This window comes from Eubalaena glacialis, chromosome 16, assembly GCF_028564815.1.
Source record: "Eubalaena glacialis isolate mEubGla1 chromosome 16, mEubGla1.1.hap2.+ XY, whole genome shotgun sequence".
NCBI classification, from domain to species: Eukaryota; Metazoa; Chordata; class Mammalia; order Artiodactyla; family Balaenidae; genus Eubalaena; species Eubalaena glacialis.
The window spans coordinates 42,939,776-42,963,776 of NC_083731.1; the positions used below are offsets into that span (position 1 = coordinate 42,939,776).

Consider the following 24,001-nt stretch of genomic DNA (forward strand, 5'->3'; position numbering starts at 1 on the left):
AAAACAAAGGAAACAAGTTACTGACATGACAATATCTCTACCAAAGATTATTTTCAGAGAAATTAACAATTGTCCTGGTTAAATGATGATGTTTTTAGATATTCTGAATTTATCCCCTACAATAGTATAAGTGGGGGGTTAGGTGAAAATGGTTTTCAATGTAAAAAATTTTTATTGAAAAAAATTATTTTATTGAAAAAAATTTTATAAAGCAAATCATAAGAAATGACTCTAAGAGCTTTAATCATTCTGCGGTATGTCTGTCAAATATATCTGTGTCCACAGAAGTGTTTTGTTCTGTCAAAGCAAACTACAATTTCTAGTCAGGGATTTTCATCATGGTCAAAATCTTTTCTCTTCATCCTTAAAGTATGAGATATGTTCAAATTAAAAAACATCTAACAAGTTCTTTCTCCTCTATTTCAGTTCCCAGAGCTGCTCAGTATTTGTAATTTGTTATTCATCTAAAGAAATATTAAATAATTAATAGAAAAAATTCTAATATGTATGACCCATCACATTAATACAGTTTTTACAGTCTGAGGTACTTGGAACATATGCAGTTCTCTCTACTTTTTTTTTTTTTTTTTAAACTTAGTGCTGTAGAATGCATGGGTAATTTGAGAATGAAGTGCTGCATGTTCACCTCATCAGAAGCAATAAAAGGAAGCCAAGGGAAAGATTAACAAAGAATATGTTGTACTTTTACAGTTACGGAATGATTCTCTCTGACAAAAGACATTCACAGAGATTTTGACTACTCGAATAATTTGTGTGAATGAACTCATAATCCCCTTTAGGCTTCTCTGTGGTTGGTATAAGTAAAGTAAAAAGTAGAGATGTAATGAGCCCTTCAAGGTAGCTGAGCAGTCCATTCTGACTACCAAGCAAGGAAGAAATTCTGTGTTTGAATGAACAGTAACTATGATAGTTACTAACATTTAAAAATATAATAGAGGAAAAATAAATTTTAAAAGTTATTAAATGATTTAATAGCACCAACTTTAAAAATCTACTCTAATAAAATTAAGTTCTTTTAAAATGAGTTCAGTTAATTATCACCATTAGAGTCCACAGTGACTCATTAAACTTTTATTATTCTCCCCTCTCCCTTCTTCCTTTTAGAGGGTGAATCACTTTTTAGGACAAAATCTATTTTTCTATAGGTGTATTAGAGGGATGCAAGGGGACATTTCTCTTCTCTATTTTACTTCCAAACTTGTGGTTTTAGTTGCCTGTGATTGGGTTTGTAGTGGTTTTCACATTACTAATGGTTATAATGGTACTGCAATCCAAGTCCCAGATTCTCCACATACTGAAGCCCGTATAAGTTTACCGCAAGGCATACTTCAGAAATAATCACTCATGTTTTTTCTGGGCTCTTAACCTGATTTTCTACTTTTCTATGTTTGTTACTTTCAATATCAATGGTTTTCCTAATCCACACCTTTATCAATATTCATTTGAATGATAACAATCCCCTTAGCTATTTATATATCATGTGAGTAGTGTTAAATGTATTTAACAAGGCCATTAGACTAAGGTGGCTCTAATGCAGTGGCAGTCTACATAAGCAAACCAAAATCTAAACCAGTAAATGCCTAAAGGTTACCAAATCAAAACCTAAGGACAACCAATCACAAACAGCCAATTAGATTTTAAGCTATAGCCACTCAGTAATTTCCTTGCTTTTCTTCTGCCTTTTCTCTATAGAAGTCTCTTCCTGAGCTACTGTTTGGGGGGTGTTTCTAACCACTTCTTGTTTCGTGCTGCCCTATTCAAATAAATTTTTGCTCAAATAAACTCTTAAATTTTTTAATGTGCCTCAGTTTATTTTTAACAGTACATATGAAGACTGACAAATAGATCTGATCAATATAACACGTGGTAGGTTCTAATGTTAATAAAAATCATTTGAAAAAATATAGAAAGAAATTAGAGAGAGAGAGGGAGATTGATTTTAATTTTAATAGATGTTATATAATTTATTTTAGGTAGTATTATCTTTTAAGCAGAAGTTTGGGTTTTTTTTCCCGAATTTATAATAGCTTATCTCATACCTCATTTACAATAACAGCTATGCAAAGTGAATCGCACTGGTGTAAACTCTGCTCATAACTTGCAATAAGCTTTTTCTCTTTCAAGTTCTTCTCCACTAACTCATGAATGTACTGTTGTTCTGGGTACAATATAAGTTTTTCATTTTTCCTTTATTTTGGTTATTTATGTAGAGTTTGCTTGATCCCAGAATGTGTGGTAGTCTTCAGCCATTCTCTATTAAATATGACTTCTGCCCATTCTCCATTTTGTCAGTAATCCTATGTGCACCTTCAGTTCCGCACTCTGAAAAGGTAAGAATTTTTTTCCATCTTTTGCTTAATGTTGTCTATCTCTTCTGCTAGAATGAAGAGTCTTTGCTGTCAACAGAAATTTCTGTGTTGTTACTGTATTATTATTATTATTATCCTACTGCCCATCAGAATGCCTGGAGTACCATAGAAACACAGTAAATATTTGTCAAGTCAATGAACTTGTACCTGCAGTTTCTACAGATATTTTGGTGTGTGGGGAAGGAGAGTTTTTATTTTATACATATTTATTATAACTTAATGCTCATATTATCGGAGGAATTTGGAGGTGTTTCAAGAAAATAATCTAAAGAACATTAGCAACAGTGTTGTGCCAGATAGCATGCCTACTTTTGAACAACTTGTCCATTGATGTGAGCCCATCTCAAGTGCCTTGCCATGTCACTTCTCAAAGAGAATTTCCACTTTATGAAGTTCTTTAAACATTATGCAAATTGAGAGCATGACTTGTTATCCCTTGTAATGTATATCTATCCTATTTTACTCTCCATCAGATGTGTATTCACTTCCTTGGTCTGGTAAGAACCCTATAGTATCTCCTTAGAGAGACATTTCTTCCCCCTTTCTGAATTCATGTAATTTATGCAGGTAGGAATCTACCAGCAGGACACAGGAGCAAGCAGAAATCTTAGTCAAGGTATCCTATTGCTCCTGCCACATTGAATCATTCAGAGATTGCTTTTGACTCAAGCCTGTCTAGGGAGACCCAAACCAATGACTCTTATTAGAATAACACATTAGGAAACCAATAGCTTATCTTAGGACACAGAGACACAAGGGAGCATTACATATTTGAGAGGATGTAAGCTTCAAAATGCATTTTTCCAATAAAAAGAAAGAGACTAACAATGAGATCCACACAAACTAAGACAAAACCAAGACAAACTATGCCCTGATGATAAAATTTGAGTACATGGACCAGCTCACCTCAAGTCAGAGTTGTCCTTCTATTACATGAGCCAGTTTGAGATGAGTTTTTGTCACTTCCAACTGAAAGTGCAAGTATGTAATATACTATTCTAACTCTGCTTAAATCCTTGGTATAAATACACTGAATTATGACTCAGGGATTAAATGCTTTATATTCCATCTCTATGATTATTTCTAATTTTTTATAAAAGGTATTCAAAACAATTCCAAATATTGCTTCATCAGTTTGATTTTTTTCTCTCTGTTTTTTTAATATTGGTTGAAGGGCAGCATGATATGAAATTATATTTTTGTATAGCTGTATTAAGTTTCACAGTGATATCAATTTAAAATTATATCAGGTATATTGAAATTTGTTTATTAAATATATCCATAAAATTGTGATAAGTTGAGATTCATGTCATATACAAATGGCCTATACAGGAGAAATTTAATCCATTCATTAATTCAACACATATTCAACACACAAAACAACACATTAACATCAATACAACAAAACCTCTTTTGTTTACTTTTATTTTTTACTTTTTCTTATAGAGCAGGTTCTTAATAGTTATCCATTTTATGCATATTAGTGTATATATATCAACCTCAATCTCCCAATTCATCCCACCACCCACTCCCCTGCTTTCCTCCCTTGGTGTCCATATGTTTGTTCTCTACATCTGTGTCTCTATTTCTGCCTTGCAAACTGGTTCATCTGTACCATTTTTCTAGATTCCACATATATGTGTTAATATATGATATTTGTTTATCTCTTTCTGGCTTACTTCACTCTGTATGACAGTCTCTAGATACATCCACATCTCTACAAATAACCCAATTTCATTCCTTTTTATGGCTGAGTAATATTCCATTGTATATATGTACCTCATCTTCTTCATCCATTCGTCTGTCAATAGGCATTTAGGTTGTTTCCATGACCTGGCTATTGTAAATAGTGCTGCAATGAACATTGGGGTGCATGTGTCTTTTTGAATTATGGTTTTCTCTGGATAGATGTCCCGTAGTGGGATTGCTGGGTCATATGGTAATTCTATTTTTAGTTTTTTAAGGAACCTCTATACTGTTCTCCATACTGGCTGTAACAATTTACATTCCCACCAACAGTGCAAGTGGGTTGCCTTTTTTCCACACCTTTTCCAGCATTTGTTGTTTGTAGATTTTCTGATGATGCCCATTCTAACCGGTGTAAGGCGACACCTCACTGTAGTTTTGATTTGCATTTCTCTAACAATTAGTGATGTTGAGCATCTTTTCATGTGTTTGTTGGTCATCTGTATGTCTTCTTTGGAGAAATGTCTATTTAGGTCTTCTGTCCATTTTTGGATTGGGTTGTTTGTTTTTTTTTAATATTGAGCTGCATGAGCTGTTTATGTATTTTAGAGATTAATTCTTTGTCTGTTGATTTGTTTGCCAATATTTTCTCCCATTCTGAGGGTGGTCTTTTCATCTTTTTATGTTTTTTCTTTTCTGTGCAAAAGCTTTTAAGTTTAATTAGGTCCCATTTGTTTATTTTTCTTTTTCTTTTCATTACTCTAGGAGTTGGGTCAAAAAAGATCTTGCTGTGGTTTATGTCAAAGATTGTTTTTCCTATGTTCTCCTCTAAGAGTTTTATAGTGTCTAGACTTACATTTAGGTCTTTAATCCATTTTTAGTTTATTTTTGTGTATGGTATTAGGGAGTGTTCTAATTTCCTTCTTTTACATGTAGCTGTCCAGTTTTCCCAGCACCACTTATTGAAGAGACTGTCTTTTCTCCATTGTATATCCTTGCCTCCTTTGTCATAGGTTAGTTGACCATAGGTGTGTGGGTTTATCTCTGGGTTTTCTATCCTGTTCCATTGATGTATATTTCTGTTTTTGTGCTAGTACCATATTTTCTTGGTTATTGAACCTTTCTAGTGCAGTCTGAAGTCAGGGAGTCTGATTCCTCCAGCTCTGTTTTTTCCCCTCAAGGTTGCTTTGGGTATTCGGGGTCTTTTGTGCCCCCATACAGATTTTAAGATTTTTTGTTCTAGTTTTGTAAGAAATGCCATTGGTGATTTGATAGGGATCACATTGAATCAGTAGATTGCTTTGGGTAGTTTAGTCATTTTCACAATATTTATTTTTCCAATCCAAGAACATGGTATATATCTCCATCTGTTTGTGTCATCCTTGATTGCTTTCATCAGTGTCTTATAGTTTTCTGAGTACAGGTCTTTTACCTCCTTAGATAGGTTTATTCGTAGGTATTTTATTCTCTTTGTTGCAATGGTGAATGGGATTGTTTCCTTAATTTCTCTTTCTGATTTTTTGTTGTTAGTGTATAGGAATGCAAAAGATTTCTGTGCATTAATTTTGTATCCTGCAACTTTGCCAAATTAATTGATTAGCTCTAGTAGTTTTCTGGTGGCATCTTTAGGATTATCTATGTATAGTATCATGTCATCTGCAAACAGTGACAGTTTTACTTCTTCTTTTCTAATTTGCATTCTTTTATTTCTTTTTCTTCTCTGGTTACTGTGGCTAGGACTTCCAAAACTATGTTGAATAAGAGTGGTGAGAGTGGATATCCTTGTCTTGTTTCTGATCTTACAGGAAATGTTTTCAGTTTTTCACCATTGAGAATGATGTTTGCTGTGGGTTTGTCATATATGGCCTTTATTACATTGAGGTAGTTTCCCTCTACGCTCACATTCTGGAGAGTAAAAACTCATAAATGGGTGTTGAGTTTTGTCAAAAGCTTTTTCTGTATCTATTGAGGTGATCATATGGTTTTTATTCTTCAGTTTGTTTATATGGTGTATCACATTGATTGATTTACATATATTGAAGAATCCTTGCATCCCTGTGATAAATTCCACTTGGTCATGGTGTACGATACTTTTAATGTGTTGTTGGATTCTGTTTGCTGGTATTTTTTTGAGGATTTTGCATCTATATTCATCATTGATATTGTTCTGTAATTTTCTTTTTTTTTAGTATCCTTGTCTGGTTTTGGTAACAGGGTGATGGTGGCCTCATAGCATGGGTTTGGGAGTGATCCTCCCTCTGCAATTTTTTGGAAGAGTTTGAGAAGTATAGGTGTTAGCTCTTTTCTAAATGTTTCATAGAATTCACCTGTGAAGCAATCTGGTCCTGGACTTTTGTTTGTTGGAAGATCTTTAATCACAGTTTCAATTTCATTACTTGTGATTGGTCTGTTCATATTTTCTATTTCTTCCTGGTTCAGTTTGGAAGGTTATACCTTTCTAAGAATTTGCCCATTTCTTCCAGGTTCTTGATTTAATTGGCATATACTTGCTTGTAGTAGTCTCTTATGATGCTTTGTATTTCTGTGGTGTCTGTTGTAACTTCTTTTTTTTCATTTCTAATTTTATTGATCTGTGTCCTCTCCTCTTTCTTGATGAGTCTGGCTAAAAGTTTATCAATTTTGTTTATCTGCTCAAAGAACCAGCTTTTAGTTTTATTGATCTTTACTATTGTTTTCCTTGTTTGTATTTCATTTATTTCTGCTCTGATCTTTATGATTTCTTTCCTCCTACTAACTTTGGGTTTTATTTGTTCTTCTTTCTCTAGTTCCTTTAAGTGTAAGGTTAGATTGTTTATTTGAGCTTTTTCCTGTTTCTTGTGGTAGGATTGTATAGCCATAAATTTCCCTCCTAGAACTGCTTTTGCTGCACCCCATAGGTTTTGTATCACTGTGTTTTCATTGTCTTTTATTTCTAGGTATTTTTTGATTCTGTCTTTGATTTCTTCAGTGATCTCTTGGTTATTTTGTAATGTGTTGTTTAGTCTCTATGTGTTTTTTTTACAGTTTTTTTCCCTGTAATTTATGTCTAATCTCAGAGCGTTGTGATCAGAAAAGATGCTTGATATGATTTCAATTTTCTTAAATTTACTGAGGCTTGATTTGTGACCCAAGATGTGATCTATCGTGGAAAATGTTCCATGTGCACTTGGAAAGAAAATGTAATCTGCTGTTTTCAGATGGAATGTCCTATAAATATCATTTAAATCTATCTAGTCTATTGTGTCTTTTAAAGCTTGTGTTTCCTTATTAATTTTTTGTGTGGCTCATCTGTCCATTGGTGTAAGTGAGGTGTTAAATTTCCCTACTATTATTGTGTTACTGTTGATTTCCTCTTTTATAGATGCTAGCATTTGCCTTATGTATTGAGGTGCTCCTATGTTGGGTGCATATATATTTATAATTATTATATATTCTTCCTGGATTGATCCCTTTATCATTATGTAGTGCCCTTCCTTGTCTCTCATAAGAGTCTTTCTTTTAAAGTCTAGTTTATCTGATATGAATATTGCTACTCCGGCTTTTGAATGGAATATACTTTTCCATCCCATCACTTTCAGTCTGTATGTGTCCTTAGGACTGAAGTAGGTCTCTTGTAGACAGCATATATATGGGTCTTGTTTTTGTATCCATTTCAGCAAGCCTGTGTCTTTTGGTTGGAATATTTAATCCATTCACATTTAAGGTAATTATTGATATGTATTTTCCTATTAACATTTTTTTTATTGTTTTTGGTTTGCTTTTGTAGGTACTTTTCTTCTCTGTGTTTCCCACTTAGAGAAGTTCCTTTAGTATTTGGTGTAGAGCTGGTTTGATGGTGCTTAATTCTCTTATCTTTTGCTTGTCTGTAAAGCTTTTGATCTCCCTGTCAAATCTGAATGAGATTCTTGCCAGGTAGAGTAATTTTGGGTGTAGATTCTTCTGTTTCATCACTTTAAATTTATCTTGCCACTCCCTTCTGGCTTGTAGAATTTCTGCTGAGAAATCATTGCTTATCCTTTTGGGGATTCCCTTGTATGTTATTTGTCATTTTTCCCTTGTTGCTTTTAATAAGTTTTCACTGTCTTTAATTTTTGTCAATTCAATTACTATGTGTCTCGGTGTGCTTCTCCTTGGGTTTATCCTGCCTGGGACTCTCTGCACTTCCTGGACTTGGGTGGCTATTTCTTTTTCCATGTTAGGGAAGTTTTTGACTATAATCCCTTCAAATATTTTCTCAGGTCCTTTCTCTCTCTCTTTTCCTTCTGTGACCCCTATAATGTGAATGTTGGTGTGTTTAATATTGTCCCAGAGGTCTCTTAGGCTGCCTTCATTTATTTTTATTCTTTTTTCTTTATTTTGTTCCATGGCAGTGATTTCCACCATTCTGTCTTCCAGGTCACTTATCCATTTTTCTGCCTCAGTTATTCTGCTATCGATTGCTTCTAGTATATTTTTCTTTTCTTTTATTGTATTGTTCATCTCCGTTTGTTTGTTCTTTAATTCTTCTAGGTCTTTGTTAAACATTCCTTGCATCTTCTTGATGTTTGCCTCCATTCTTTTTCTGCAGTCCTGGATCATCTTCACTATCATTATTCTGAATATTTTTCTGGAAGGTTGCTTATCCCCACTTCATTTAGTTGTTTTTCTGGAGTTTTATCTTGTTCCTTCATCTGGTACATAGCCCTCTGCCTTTTCAATTTGTCTATCTTTCTGTGAATGTGGTTTTCGTTCCACAGGCTGCAGGATTGTAGTTCTTTTTGCTTCTTTATTTTTTCTTTTTTCTTTAGCTTGACCAGTGAGTGAGCAGAAGTGTCAGTTCTGGATGGAGGCTTTAATGTCCAACACCTTCTTCATCATGTTCTCCTTTCCATCTGCCACAACTACTGACAATCTTCCAGATAGTGCCTGTTCTGACACCTTGTGTCCCAGAGATAAGATGATATGGAATAGAACCAGGGTCAACCTGCTAGTGTTGGAGGGTCTCCTGCAGAAGTGGGGTGATGGCTGTGGCTCACCATGGGGACAAGAACACTGGCAGCAGCAGTTCTGGGAACTACTCATTGTGTGAGCCTTCCTGGAGGCCGCCATTATCCCCACCATACCAATACAACACAACTTCTATGTGCCAAGTGATTTTCTGGGAGTTTGGAATACATTCTCAAATAAAACTGACAAATGTTCCCTGACTTGTTTAGATCATATTGAAATCAGAGTTTTAAAGACTTCCTTTGCTCTATAGATCATTCTTGACACCCAGAAGTATCATGTCAATATTTCTAAACTTAGGAATATTTCTTTGTGTGACTTTGTAGATATAGCCCATGTTTATAGTTAAGCAGTTACATTTAAATTGAGATTCTGGTATTAGGTTTAGGTTATTATTGTGTTAAAGAATATACAGTATGACCACAGAGCAACTAAGCCTGTGCACCACAACTACTGAGGCTGTGCTCTAGAGACCGTGTGCCACAATGACTGAAGCCAATGTGCTAGAGCCCATGCTGCTCAACAAGAGAAGCCACCTAATGAGAAGCCTGCACATCACAACGAAGAGTAGCCCCCACTCGCCACAACTAGAGAAAGCCTGCACACAGCAACAAAGACCCAATGCAACCAAAAATAAATAAATTAATAAATTAATTAAAAACAAAAGAATATATAGTATGTAATAAAGACAACATGATGTACTAAATCACATTTATGTCCAACTGATATGTTGAAAGCAAGAAGTGTCTTATTTATAACATATATTTTTAATCCATTTAATAGTTATTTGCTGAACATGTATTATGTGTTAGTTTTGTGTTGGTGGATATAAAAGTCATTTGTCTAAGATCACATACAGTCTAGTAAGGAAGACAGGTTATAAAAACTAATAATTTCCAGTTGTGTAAAGTTCTATAAAATTAAATTTCATGTAGCTAAAATAGAAAATAATAAGAAAAAATAAGGTTGGTGTGGATGGCTATATTGGTATAATTTTCAAATAATTACTCAATTTACTTTCCAGCTGTCATTTTTGATTCTCAAGAACTGTTGTATTCCATATGTTACACAGGATTTTATCTTTGGTCACCTGATAGGATAATCACTATGGTCAAATATAACCTTAAGCAATTACAAAGATAGAGAATCCTCAAATATTTTAATTATATTAACATCTATTTTTAACAACTTGAAGAAAAATGAAAAAGAATTAGATAAAGTTTAAAATAAAAGAGAGACCAGAACTATGTGTGTGTGTGTGTGTATATATACATATATATATTTTTTCTAAGTAGTTATATTCTGCTAAGCCCTATGGGCTAAATAAACTACACGTGCTATTGCAGTTAGCCTTAAGTTTTACACTTTGATTTGGACGCCAATGAATAAACTAACATTCAAAAAGTTTAGGCAAAGGATGCAAGTTCTTTTAGACAGAAAAAAGGAAGATTCCAAATCATGAATCCCAATCAATGTCCTGTATACTATAGCAAACTATATTAAAAGTGAATTTAAAAAAAAAAATCCAAGTACATATATCTTTACAAATAATTCATGTCCAATATTTTCCTTTAGTATACCTTTGTTTTTCTTATTTTTGTTTTAACCAATTGGTTATTTAGTGAATTTTGGATAAAAGAACTGTTACTCATTTTTATTCATTTGTTTCCCAAAGTGAAAGTGAAGTTACTGGTCAAATTTTAAATTCAGGACCTTACAGATTTTTTCAAGAAATATAAAGAAATCACAGTCATGACTGTTGAACTTTGCCAAAAGGAAAAGCATTGTGTGCTTAGAGAAGAAAATTATAAATTATAAAATTATATGAGGTAAAAATATATATAAATTATTTCCTACACAGGCCAGAGACTTACATTATATTTGGGGGATATTTGAGAAAGTGTAGATCTCTGTTAAGCATTTCATGAGCCCCAGCATTCCCAGTTATTAAGTCATTTATTTCCTTAATTATAGAAAATTCATAGTAAGAATTTCCACTCACATCTAAGCTGTTAACTATTAGAATCTGCTGCATTATTGTTTTCCAGGGTCTTTAAATCCTTGTAAGATCTGCTCACATCCTACCCCATTCTCCAACTTCTTCTTTTACCACTATTCCTCCATTTAAGCCTGCTGAAATATTTCCTCAAGGATCTTTAAAGGCCTGGCAGCTTCTAAGACTTGGAGTTCTATTCAAATAGCACCTACTTGGGCTACCTTACCTGACTACTTCACCTAGAATAAAAGTTCTAGGATTTATTCTGTCACCTCATTTATTTTTTTTTTTCATAACACCATTTACTTTTTTATGTTGTGCTTCCAAAAAAATTGTTGGTTTCAAGACAGCAAAGACCTTGTCTATCTTATGTGTTGCAAGATCAATTTCTGGCACATTGAAAGTGCTCAATATATAGTTGTTGACTGATGGCATGAGACTTCTATGCCAATCCTTTTTGGGTGCAAATAGACTTGTATAAGGGAAGCATCAAACACAATTTTCCAAATAATTATAATTAATTTGAGGAATGTATACTTATTTTTTCCCAACTTGACATCATGAGTCTATGATATAATCCCAATTTGATGTGGAAAGGAAACACTCTACTTTCTCCTTTTAAAAGACTTGCCTCAGGAAAGCATGTCAATTACACTACTGAAGTTAGGCACCTACCTTCACCCAGAAATTGGAATATAAGGTGGTCACATTCCTTGATGGTCACATTTCAAAGTGTTGTCTCCTACATCCTTAAGAAAGATATTCCTGGGTTGTAAAACTGGCTTTTAAAAAATTTATGGGACTTCCCTGGTGGTCCAGTGGTAAAGAATCCACCTTACAATGCAGGGGACATGGGTTCAATCCTTGGTCAGGTAACTAAGATCCCACATGCCACAGGGCAACTAAGCCAGCATACCACAACTACTGAGCTCATGCACCTCAACCAGAGAGCCTGTGTGCCACAAACTACAGATCCCACATGCTCTGGAACCCATGCACCACAACTACAGAGCCCACGTGCCCTGGAACCTTTGCACCACAACTAGAGAAGAGAAAACCCACACGCCACAACTAGAGAGAACTCCGCAAGCCACAACGAAGAGCCCAAGTGGTGCAATGAAAGAGCCTTCGTGCCTCAACGAAGATCTTTGTGCTACAACTAAGACCCAACACAGCCAAAAATAAATAATAAAATAAATAAATAAATAATAAAATAAAATCTTTAAAAAAATAAAATTAAAAATTAAAACTTTACACTTCAAAGTGGCAGAGAAAGAACTTAAGAATTTTCTAAAGTAAATGCTCTATGAAAAGGGAGGTTAGGGGCTTAGAGTACAGAAGGAGACTCTTTAAAGATTAGTCAAGCTGAGGAAAGTGTTAAGGTCATCTTGGTCAATAGACATCAACCACTTATGACAACTTAACTAGAGTCCATGAAATTCATACAAGTTTGTATACAAATTTAAAAAAAATTCCAAAAGGATATTTAAATTCTCAGTTCTACCTTGTTCTTATCAAATACATTTTATTTTCTTTCAAACTCAGAGAATTTGAAATGATACCTTTTAATACAATATAAATGTTTTATCACTAATATGGATTTGACTGTATTTCACATTGTGAAAAATTTAAATCAAAAAGGAGAAAGTATGATGTTTAATGTTGAAATTTATTCTATGGATGATTGAAATTAATAAACAAAATTTGTCTAATGAATTGTGAATAATGAGTTTTATTTAAATGTCTAATTTGTTTAGGCACATGCATTGCCTAGTTATCCTATTATTATGCAAAATTACAAATGAAAAAAGTTGAATTGGTCAAGTTAAGAAGGTCATTGAAGTAATTAAGACTGGTGAAGAATATTATACTAAACTGAGGATAGTAATAATGTAAAATGTACCTGTTCCCTTATATTCAGATTTATGTTTCCATTGAAAGTTAATTGTTTAAGACCTCAGAAAATAGTTTAAACACACACACACACACACACACGTTTATATATGTGCAAAGTGGGTCATTACTAAGATGACCTAAGACATTTTAATAAGTAATGAAATAATTTGGGGTTTAACCCTTTTTATGAAGATCAATGGCTTATTATTAAACAGAATTTAAAACAAAATGAAAATGTGAATGTGTGATAACTATTAGCATAAAACAGATACTTAGTGTAAAGCATCATCAAAAATAATTCATTCAAAAATATTGACATTAATCATCCTAATGTTTCTTTTTAGCTTAACTAATATAATCATACATTATATTAGTTTATAGGGAAAAACCTATAAAGAATGTGCTAAGATAGGGTGTAGAGAGGAAATGGCTGAAGAGTAGGAGATAAGAGAAATGGAGAGAATATATGATTACTGATCATTAAATTTACTTCATTTTGCATCTCAGGGATTTGAGTAAACATTTCCAGAGTATAAGTACAAATTACTTAATATCTCATAAAAATGTTGATATGAATTTCTCAGTTACTGCATGCTTTGAATTATATTTCTAGTTCAATTGAAATTGACCCTCAAATATTTACAAACTGATCATAGACAATTTTTCTTCCACTACAAATACAGGTACATGTGAACCCAGAGTAGATTATTGATATTGATGGAGTAGTGTCAGAGAAATCACTTTTTCTTGTTTCCCCAAGGTATACTCTCAAATAACCCAATGTTCTTTAGAAGTCTTTTCCATACTTTGAAAACAGTGAAAGTGATTTTGTCTGTTAAACACAACCACACATCTGAGAAACTAAACCCACCAACCAAATTTTCTTGTTACATAAACTTGAAGCTGAATTTTTAATAAAAAATTAAGTTGTCAGTTTGGCTGTCTACCTATATTGGGTAACATGAGCATTTTCTATCTTCTAGGTGTATCAGGTAGGTAAATGTATCAAGTTTTTCTTCTTTTTTCTTTCCTAAAGGAATTTTATCTGTCTTTCTCTCATATTTTTTCCAGTTTTACACTCAATTCCATCATGTCAATGATATGATTTGTTCAACATATCTTTATTGATTCTGTTATATACAACAGAGTATCACTAAAGAAATAAACATGCATAATACAAGATCCTTCTCATTGAAATCTTTCAGACTAGAATGGCAGATAACTATGAGACAGTGTGAGGAGTACATCCAGGTTGGAAGCTTATTTAATTTCGTGGGGGGGAGCTTTTTAAGAAAAATATTACAGTGTACAAGTAAAAAACCATGTACAGGCACTTCAAAGGGACCAATGCAAGTGAAGGAGCTCTGAGTCTTCCATTTAGGTTATGGTAAATCCACTGCTGATACAGAGCATTATAATGGTGATATACTCAAAGTGCTATCGGAATACTATTGGTCAGATTACTTTCTCATGTACAATTACCATGTCATTAAATATTAGAGAAAGGAGTCTATTACTTCTGCCACCTCTGAAAGTCAATTGAGGGTTCATGGAAGTAAAATCTAGTTAAGATTGGCAAATGAGAAGTAGATCATCAGATAGAATAGGTGGGAAGGAAAACCTTTCAGACACAGAGAGATGTGCAAAGGACAAAAAGAGATGAGTGTGCACCTTTTAAAGAAAATGCAACTATGTACAGCATAGCAGTGTCATAAATGAATAAGGAAAAATGTATGGGAATTTCCTGGCTGTCCTGTGGTTAGGACTCAGCGCTTTCACTGCGGAGGGCCCAGGTTCGATCCCTGGTTGGGGAGTTAAGATTGCGCAAGCCACACGGTAAAAAAAGAAATAAAGAAAAAATATATAGGCTGGATATTAGATTGTTGTCAGAGAAGGTCTTGGTTCTTGTTTGCCATGCTAAGTACAGCTGCTTTAAATTTTAAACCAGTGAAATGTTTGTTTAACAAGGAAGCCATAGCTCCTTTTGTTTTTTAAACAGGTCTAATTAAAACTATGTCACTCATCATAGTTTTTGAGTAAAAAATTATATTTCATGCTAGTACAGATACAAATCATTTATTGTTCATATATTGTTAATATTTATGATAGAATATAGGAAAAATAAAAACTACCATTTAACATTCACATTTATATATTCAATATAAAACATGTAGAGAATATTATTTGTTAAGTGACTAAATATCATTAAATCACTACGAAAATAATTACCAGGCCCTGGCAGACAAATATGCTTTCACATGCTATATAAAATTAGGCATCAAAACAAAATAAAAATAACTTTAAGGGTCTGATAAAATAGGCTAAAGCAAGGACATTGAAAGTTAATGCTTTCCTTTCTACCTAAACTTGCCTTATTCAATTTCACAGATTTTATAAAATGTAATAATTCTTAAAAACCTATAGAGGGCAAAGAGAGACAAGATCTTCTAAATGGCCTAAATATGATTGTGAATCACCTAGATGACTCCAAATATTATTTAGGATGTTTTTGTTGAAGGTAACCAAAACCCAACACAAAGTGGTTTAAATTATAAGTAGAGTTGTGACAAATCATGGCTTTTACTCTATTGGTGATTCTGATTGTCAATGATCATTTGTTAATATGTAAATGTAGTGGTTTCAACAGTTGTTGTTCTCACACATACCTCCAGAAAAAGCCCATCAGTTCCAGCATTTCCAACAAGAATGAGCAAATAATTTTTGTATGTTCAGTACTTAATCAATGCCTGTCCAGTGGGATACAAATCACTGGTTCATTTCAGTGAACTCTACCATCTCTCCCCCACTAGGGATGTGGTCAGTGTTCTCCAGTGTACACAGGATATGTGGGAAATGGGGATTCCTGAACAAAAAGTTGACTCTGTTAGGGCAGTGGCAAAGGGAAATGAATTATTGCAACTGCATAAAATGGAATGTCATTGCTTTATCTCAAGTACTAACAATTTATCTCCTGAAATTTTGTGATGACTCCTAATTGTACATCTTTTTAATGTATTTTGTCAACAATCTCCAAACCATATCTATAATGTGATCTTTATAGCACAAATCTGACTTATATTAAGGTTTTAAAAAATACCCTAGAACCACAGCAAAAATTATAGGTTCCATGAAATGGTCATCTCAAGTTTTTCATATTTCTCATGACTTACTTACACATGTGCCCCCTGTTCTCTTACACTACACCTCAAAATTAACATTCCAGAATTACTAACTGTATGCATTTTTATATTTCTGTTCAGTGTATTTACATGCCTTTGCTATAATGCCTGTGATCATTATTTCACCTAGACCTGAACTTTTAATTCTCACCTAATAATCACAACTAGCTCAGATGAGTCCTTGTTCTAGAACACTTCCCAAATGCCAAAGGTCAGAGTGCCATTAGACTTCTTACACCTATAGTACTCATGCAACTCAGAACATTATTCTAAAAGTGTTATTTTTGTGTTTTCACATGAGGAGCTTTATGGAAGAACCAGTTCATTGCTGTGAGTGCAGCTCCTGCATAGCTGCATCTAATAAATACTTGCAAAATGAAACCATGGAGCTTCTGTGCAGGCTATAAGGACCCACTGGGCAGCAGGCAGCACTGAAGCTCGGCGGACTCCCCGCCACCACCCCCTGAACTTCCTGAGGTCTAACCCGCAGGGCTACTGGTTGCTCTATGCCGGCTTCAACCAGGACCATGGACTCTTTGCATGTGGGATCGAAAATGGTTTCCAAGTCTATAACGCCAATTCACCAAAAGAAAAAGAACAAGAATTTCTAGAAGGAGGAGTTGGCTATGTTGAAGTATTATTTTGCTGCCACTATTTAGCTTTAGTTGATGGTGGGGGAAAAAACCCTCCCAACAAAGTGATGATCTGAGATGACCTGGAAAAGAAAACTGTTATTGTCATAGGATTTTCTACAGAAGTCAAGGCTGAGCTAGAATTGTGGTTGTTTTGTACTCTGATTAAGGTGTTTACATTTACATGCAATTCCCATCAATTGCAGGTCTTTGAAACCTTCTATAACCCTAAAGATCTCCTATGTCTGTCTAATAGTAAGAACTTCCCCCTTTGCCTTCCCAGGCAGGCACACAGGCCACAGGCTTACTCACAGACCTGGCCAGCACCAAGAAGTCGTCAGTGGGCATTCCGGCCCACAAGGGCGTCCTGAGCTGCATTGCTCTCAACCACCAGGGAACAAGAATTTGAACCGCATATGCAAAGAGGACCCTTCTAAGAATACTTGATATTTCAGGGCATTTAATCCAGGAACTATGAAGAGGATTTCAAGCAGCTAATATTTGTTGCATTAACTTCAATCAAGATGCTTTCCTCATCTGTGAGTCCGAAAACCATGGCACATTGCATACTTTGCTGCCAAAGTTTTAAAAAAGGAATAAACAGTCTAGTTTGGCGTCAGTGAATTTCCTTCCAAAATACTTCAGTTCCAAGTGGAGTTTTTAAAAGTATCAGGTTCCCTCAGACTCTTCATACATTTGTGCCTTTGGAACAGAGCCAAATGCTGTCATTGCGATTTGTGCAGAGACAGCTACTACAAATTCCTGTTTAACCCAAGAGGGAGTGCAAGCGGGACGTCTACGCACAGTTTTTAGAAATGACCTACGACAGGCTGTGACTATTCACTGGGCATAAAATCAATACCCACGGCAGATTGCCACTAAGAGCGCTGAATGGGCCTCTCAAACTCCTGGGGCTGGTGCCTGCGCTCTGGGGCCTCTTAAGTAAGGGGTTGGAGGGATTGCCCGGGAACTCTGGTCTCAAAGCCGTAAGTGGCTGTCTGTTTTTCCTAAGCCAGGCTTTCCATCTCCAGTATTAAGGAAAGAATCTTCATCAGGGCACTGTGGACACTCCAGGGGCTCCAAGCATCTCGTGCCTGACTGCTGGCTTGTTACCTTTAGATCAGCTGTGACGTTCGTTTCAGTGGTACCACCAGATCCTAGCACTTGCATTTGGGGCTCCGTACAACCTTAGGGGTCTCTTGAGATAAGGAGAGACAAATGGAATTTTGTCTTTGGTGACAGATTCTATCATTTTTACTGAGTTTTTGATGGGGAAATAAGCAAAGGGTAAATGTTAGATCTGGTAACGTCTGGTAAACATTATCACCAGATTTAAGTGGGAAATCCTCTCATCTGAACATGAAGGAAAAAGACACTGCCAAGTTTGAGATGCCAGGCATTTTCCCGGAGAGTCTCGCGCCTCTCCTCCGTGCCTGTTGTAATCCATAGTGTAGTTGTGTCTCGATTTTGGGAGTTCCCGTCTTTGTGTTGGAGCTGTTAGAATTAAGGCAAACGCCAGGCCAACCCTGTGAGCAACGCTTGTGTATCTCCTGTGATCTCCTGACGAAACTGCGGGGGGCGGAAGGGGGTGTTAAAAGAGAGTTTCTGTTACCCGTAGAGAACAGAGAAATGCATAGAATGAGTCATAGAAGAAAGTGTCACTCAATTTAGAGGTTATGAAGAGAAACTTTGGACATCTTAACAAAGCAGTGCCCAATTTCTGTTGTCATGGAACAGGATGCTTTAACCTGCCATTTACACTGCCCTTTCTGACCATTTTCTTATCTCCCCAACGTTTATAAGAATAGCTGCACACTAACATTCTGGGAATGAGAGGAACATAACTTTTTTTTTAACATTTGGTAACTAAAATAGGTTACGGGCTCTATATCGTTAGTATTACTTGAGGTATATACTTAATTTTCTTAAATTCCTTTTAAACTTAATTTTATGGTTTTGGTTTCAGGTTGCAAATATTTAAACTCTACAGCAACAAGTTCTCAGTTTTGCCAGTTCCTTTACTCTCGTGTAATCAACTAACTTTGTATGTGGCTTTCCATGTAAAGTATGCATGTTACTTTTATGTGTATTTAATTATTAACATTAATTCTGCACTTATTTGTTATGTTTCTTTTTTTAAAAAAATTAAAAATTGGAGTATAGTTGATTTACAATGTTGTGTTAGTTTCAGGTGTACAGCAAATTGAATCAGTTATACATATACATATATCCACTATTTTGTTTTTTAGATTCATTTCCCATAGAGGCCATTACAGAGTATAGAGTTCCCTATGCTATACAGCAGGTTCTTATTAGTTATCTATTTTACATATAGTAGTGTGTATATGTCCATCTCAATCTCCCAATTTATCCCTCCCAAACCTCTTATCCCCTGGTAACCATAAGTTTGTTTTCAACATCCATGACTCTACTTCTGTTTTGTTAATAAGTTCTTTTTACCCCTTTTTAAAGATTTCACATATAAGCAATATTGTATGATATTTGTCTTTCTGTGTCTGACTTACTTCACTCAGGATGACAATCTCTAGGTCCATCCATGTTGCTGCAAATGGCATTATTCTGTTCCTTTTTATGGCTGAGTAATATTCCATTGTATATATGTACCACATCTTCTTTATCCATTCCTCTGTTGATGGACATTCAGGTTGCTTCCATGCCCTGGCTATTGTATTTAAATAGTGCTTCAATGAACAATGGGGTGCATGTATCTTTTTGAATTATGGTTTTCTACAGGTATATGCCCAGGAGTGGGGTTGCTGGGCCATATGGGAATTTTATTTTTTGTTTTTCAAGGAAACTCCATACTGTTCTCCATAGTGGCTGAATCAATTTACATTCCCACCAACAGTGTAGGAGGGTTCTCTTTTCTTCGTACCCTCTCCAACACTGATTGTTTGCAAATTTTTTGATGATGGCCATTCTGACCAGTGTGGGGTGATACCACGTTGTAGTTTTGATTTGCATTTCTCTAATAATTAGTGATGTTGAGCTTCTTTTCATATGCTTGTTGACCATCTGTATATCTTCTTTTGAAAAATCCCTATTTAGATCTTCTGCCCATTTTTTGATGAGGTTGTTTGTTTTTTTGATATTGAGCTGCATAGGCTGTTTGTATATGTTGGAGGTTAATCCCTTGTGGGTTGCTTCATTGGCAAATATTTTCTTCTGTTCTGAGGTTGTCTTTTTGTTTTGTTTATGCTTTCCTTTGATGTGCAAAAGGTTTTTAGTTTAATTAGATCCCATTTGTTTATTTCTGTTTTTATTTTCATTACTCTAAGAGGTGGATCAAAAAAGATCTTGCTGCAATTTATGTCAAAGGGTGTCCTTCCTATGGTTTCCTTTAAGAGTTTTATGTTGTCCAGACTTACATTTAGGTCTTTAATCCATTTTGAGGTTATTTTTGTTTATGGAGTTAGGGAGTGATCTAATTTCATTCTTTTACATGTAGCTGTCCAGTTTTCCCAGCACCACTTATTGAAGAGACAGTCTTTTCTCCATTGTTTATTCTTGCCTCCTTTGTCATAGATTAGGTGACCATAGACGCATAGATTTATCTCTAGGTTTTCTATCCTGTTCCATTGATGTATATTTCTGTTTTCATGACAGTACCATACTGTCTGGATGACTGTAGCTTTGTAGTATAGTCTAAAGTCAGGGAGCCTGCTTCATCCAGTTCTGTTTCTCTGTCTCAAGATTGATTTGGGTATTCATGGTCTTTTGTGTTTCCATACAAATTGTAATTTTCTTTTTCCTAATTCTGTGAAAAATGCCATTGGTAATTTGATGGGGATTGCATTGAATCTTTAGATTGCTTGGGTAGTATAGTCATTTTCAGAATATTGATTCTTCTAATCCAAGAACATGGTATATATCTCTGTTTGTGTCATTTTTGATTCTTTCATCAGTATCTTATAGTTTTCTGAGTACAGGTCTTTTGCCTCCTTAGGTAGGTTTATTCCTAGGTATTTTATTCTTTTTGTCATAATGGTAAATGGGATTGTTTCCTTAATTTCTCTTTCAGATTTTTCATTGTTATTGTATTTCATTGTTGTATTGTATTGTATGCAAGAGATTTCTGTGCATTAATTTTGTATCCTGCAACCTTACCAAATTAATTGATGAGCTGTAGTATTTTTCTGGTAGCATCTTTAGGATTTTCTCTGTATAATATCATGTCATCTGCAAACAGTGACAGTTTTAGTTCTTCTTTCCCAATTTGGATTTCTTTTATTTCTTTTTCTTCTCAGATTGCTGTGTCTAGGACTTTCAAAAATATGTTGAATAAGAGTGGCAAGAGTGGACATCCTTGTCTTGTTCCTGATCTTAGAGGAAATACTTTCAGTTTTTCATCATTGGGAATGACGTATGCTGTGGGTTTGTCATATATAGCCTTTATTTTGTTGAGGTAGGTTCCCTCTACACCCACTTTCTGGAGAGTTTTTATCATAAATGGGTGTTGAGTTTTGTCAAAAGATTTTTCTGCATCTATTGAGATGATCATATGGTTTTTATTCTTTAATTTGTTAATATGTTGTATCACATTGATTGATTTGCATATTTTGAAGAATCTTTGCATCCCTGAGATAAATCTCACTTGACCATGGGGTATGATCTGTTTAATGTGTTGTTGGATTCCGTTTGCTACTATTTTCTTGAGGATTTTTGTGTCTATGTTAATCAGTGATTTTCATATGTAATTTTCTTTTTTTGTGATATCTTTGTCTGGTTTTGGTATCAGGGTGATGGTGCCTTGTCATATTAGCTTTGGAGAGATCCTCCCTCTGAAATTTTTTAGAAGAGTTTGAGAAGGATAGGTGTTAGCTGTTCGCTAAATATTTGATAGAACTCACCTGTGAAACCATCTGGTCCTGGACTTCTGTTTGTTGGAAGATTTTTAACCACAGTTTCAATTTCAGTACTTGTGATTGGTCTGTTCATATTTTCTATTTCTTCCTGGTTAAGTCTTGGAAGGTTGTACCTTTCAAAGTATTTGTCCATTTCTTCCAGGTTGTCCATTTTATTGGCATATAGTTGCTTGTAGTAATCTCTTATGATATTTTGTATTTCTGCAGTGTCAGTTTTGATTTTTCCTATTTCATTTCTAATTTTATTGATTTGTGTCATCTCCCTTTTTTGTGTGTGTGTGTGTCTGGCTAAAGGTTTATCAATTTTGTTTACTTTCACAAAGAACCAGCTTTTAGTTTGATAGATCTTTGCTATTGTTTTAATTGTCTCTATTTCATTTATTCCTGCTCTTATCTTTATGATTTCTTTCCTTCTACTAATTTTGAGTTTTACTTGTTCTTCTTTCTCTAATTGCTTTAAGTGTGAGGTTCATTGTTTATTTGAGATTTCTCTTGTTTCTTGAGGTAAGAGTATATTGTTATAAACTTCCCTCTTAGAACTGTTTTGCTGCCTCCCATAAGTTTTGGGTCATAATGTTTTCATTGTCATTTGTTCCTTGGTATTTTTAATTTCCTCTTTGATTTCTTCCTTTCATTGTTTAGTAGCATACTGTGTAGCCTCCATGTGTTTGTGGTTTTTATAGTTTTTTTTTCCTGTAATTGTATTCTAATCTCATGCCATTGTAGTTGAAAAAGATGCTTGATATGATTTCAATTTTCTTAAATTTACCAAGGCTTGATTTGTGACCCAAGATGTGATCTATCCTGGAGAATATTCCATGTGCACTTGAGAATAAAGTGTATTCTGCTGCTTTCAGATGGAATGTCCTATAAATATCAATTAATTCTATCTGGTTCAATGTGTCATTTAAGGCTTGTGTTTCCTTATTTATTTTCTTTCTGGATGATCTATCTGTCCATTGGTGTATTTAAAATCCTCCACTACTATTGTGTTACTGTCAATTTCTCTTTTTACAGCTATTAGCATTTGCCTTTTAAATTGAGGTGCTCCTATGTTGAGTGCATGTTTATTTTGAATTTTTATATCTTCTTCTTGGATTGATTCCTTGATCATTATGTAGTGTCCTTCCTTGTCTCTTTTAACAGTCTTTCTCTTAAAGTCTATTTTGTCTGATATGAGTAGTGCTACTCCAGCTTTATTTGACTTCCATTTACATGGAATATCTTTTTCCATCCCCTCACTTTTACTCTGTGTGTGTCCCTAGGTCTGAGGTGGGTCTCTTGTAGACAGCATATGTACAGGTCTTCTTTTTGTATCCATTCAGCCAGCCTGTGTCTTTTGGTTGGAGCATTTAATTCATTTACATTTAAGGTAATTGTCCATATGTCTGTTTGTATTGCCATTTTCTTAATTGTTTTGGGTTTGCTTTTGTAGGTCTTTTTTCTTTCCTTCCTCTTTTTTTTCCTTCTCTTGTTTTTCTTGCCTACAGAAGTCCTTTTAGCATTTGTTGTAAAGCTGGTTTGGTGGTGCTCAATTCTCCTTTTGCTTTTCTTTATAGCTTTTGATTCTCCATCTAATCTAAATGAGATCTTTGCTGGGTGGAATATTCTTGGTTGTAGGTTTTTCCCTTTCATCACTTTAAATTTCCCTTGCATCCCTTCTGGCCTGCAGAGTTTCTGCTGAAAAATCACCTGATAACCTTATGGGGATTCCCTTGTATGTTATTTGTTGCTTTTCCTTTGTTGGTTTTAATATGCTTTCTTTGTATTATTTTTTGTTAGTTTGATGAGTATGTTTCTTGATGGGTTCTTCCTTGGATTTATCCTGTATGGGACTCTCTGCTTTTACTGGACTTGGGTACCTATTTCCTTTTGCATTTTAGGGAAGTTTTTGACTATGATCACTTCAAATATTTTCTCATGCCCTTTCTTTTTTTCTTCTTCTGTGACCCTTATAATTCGAATGTTAGTTCATTTAATGTTGTCCCAGAAGTCTCTGAGACTGTCTTCATTTCATTTCATTCTTTTATCTTTATTCTGTTCCATGGCAGAGATTTCCACCATTCTGTTTTCCAGTTCACTCATCCATTCATCTGTTCTGCTTTAGATTCCTTTTAGTGTATTTTTCATTTCAGTTATTGTCTTGTTCAGCTCTGTTTGTTTGTTCTTTAGTTCTCCTAGGTCTTTGTTAAACTTTTCTTGTATCTTCTTGATCCATAACTCCATTCTTTTTCCAAGAACTTGGATCATCTTTACTATAACTACTCTGGATTCTTTTTCAGATAGATTGCTTATCTCCTCTTCATTTAGTTGTTCTTGTAGGTCTTTATCTTGTTCCTTCATCTGCAAC

At 34.6% G+C, this 24,001-nt stretch overlaps 1 pseudogene; it reads left to right on the top strand.

Moving 5' to 3' along the window:
• Positions 1-17,601, top strand: part of LOC133076355 (WD repeat domain phosphoinositide-interacting protein 3-like) — an 85,846-nt pseudogene extending 68,245 nt beyond the window's left edge.
• Positions 17,602-24,001: the final 6,400 nt, after the last annotated feature.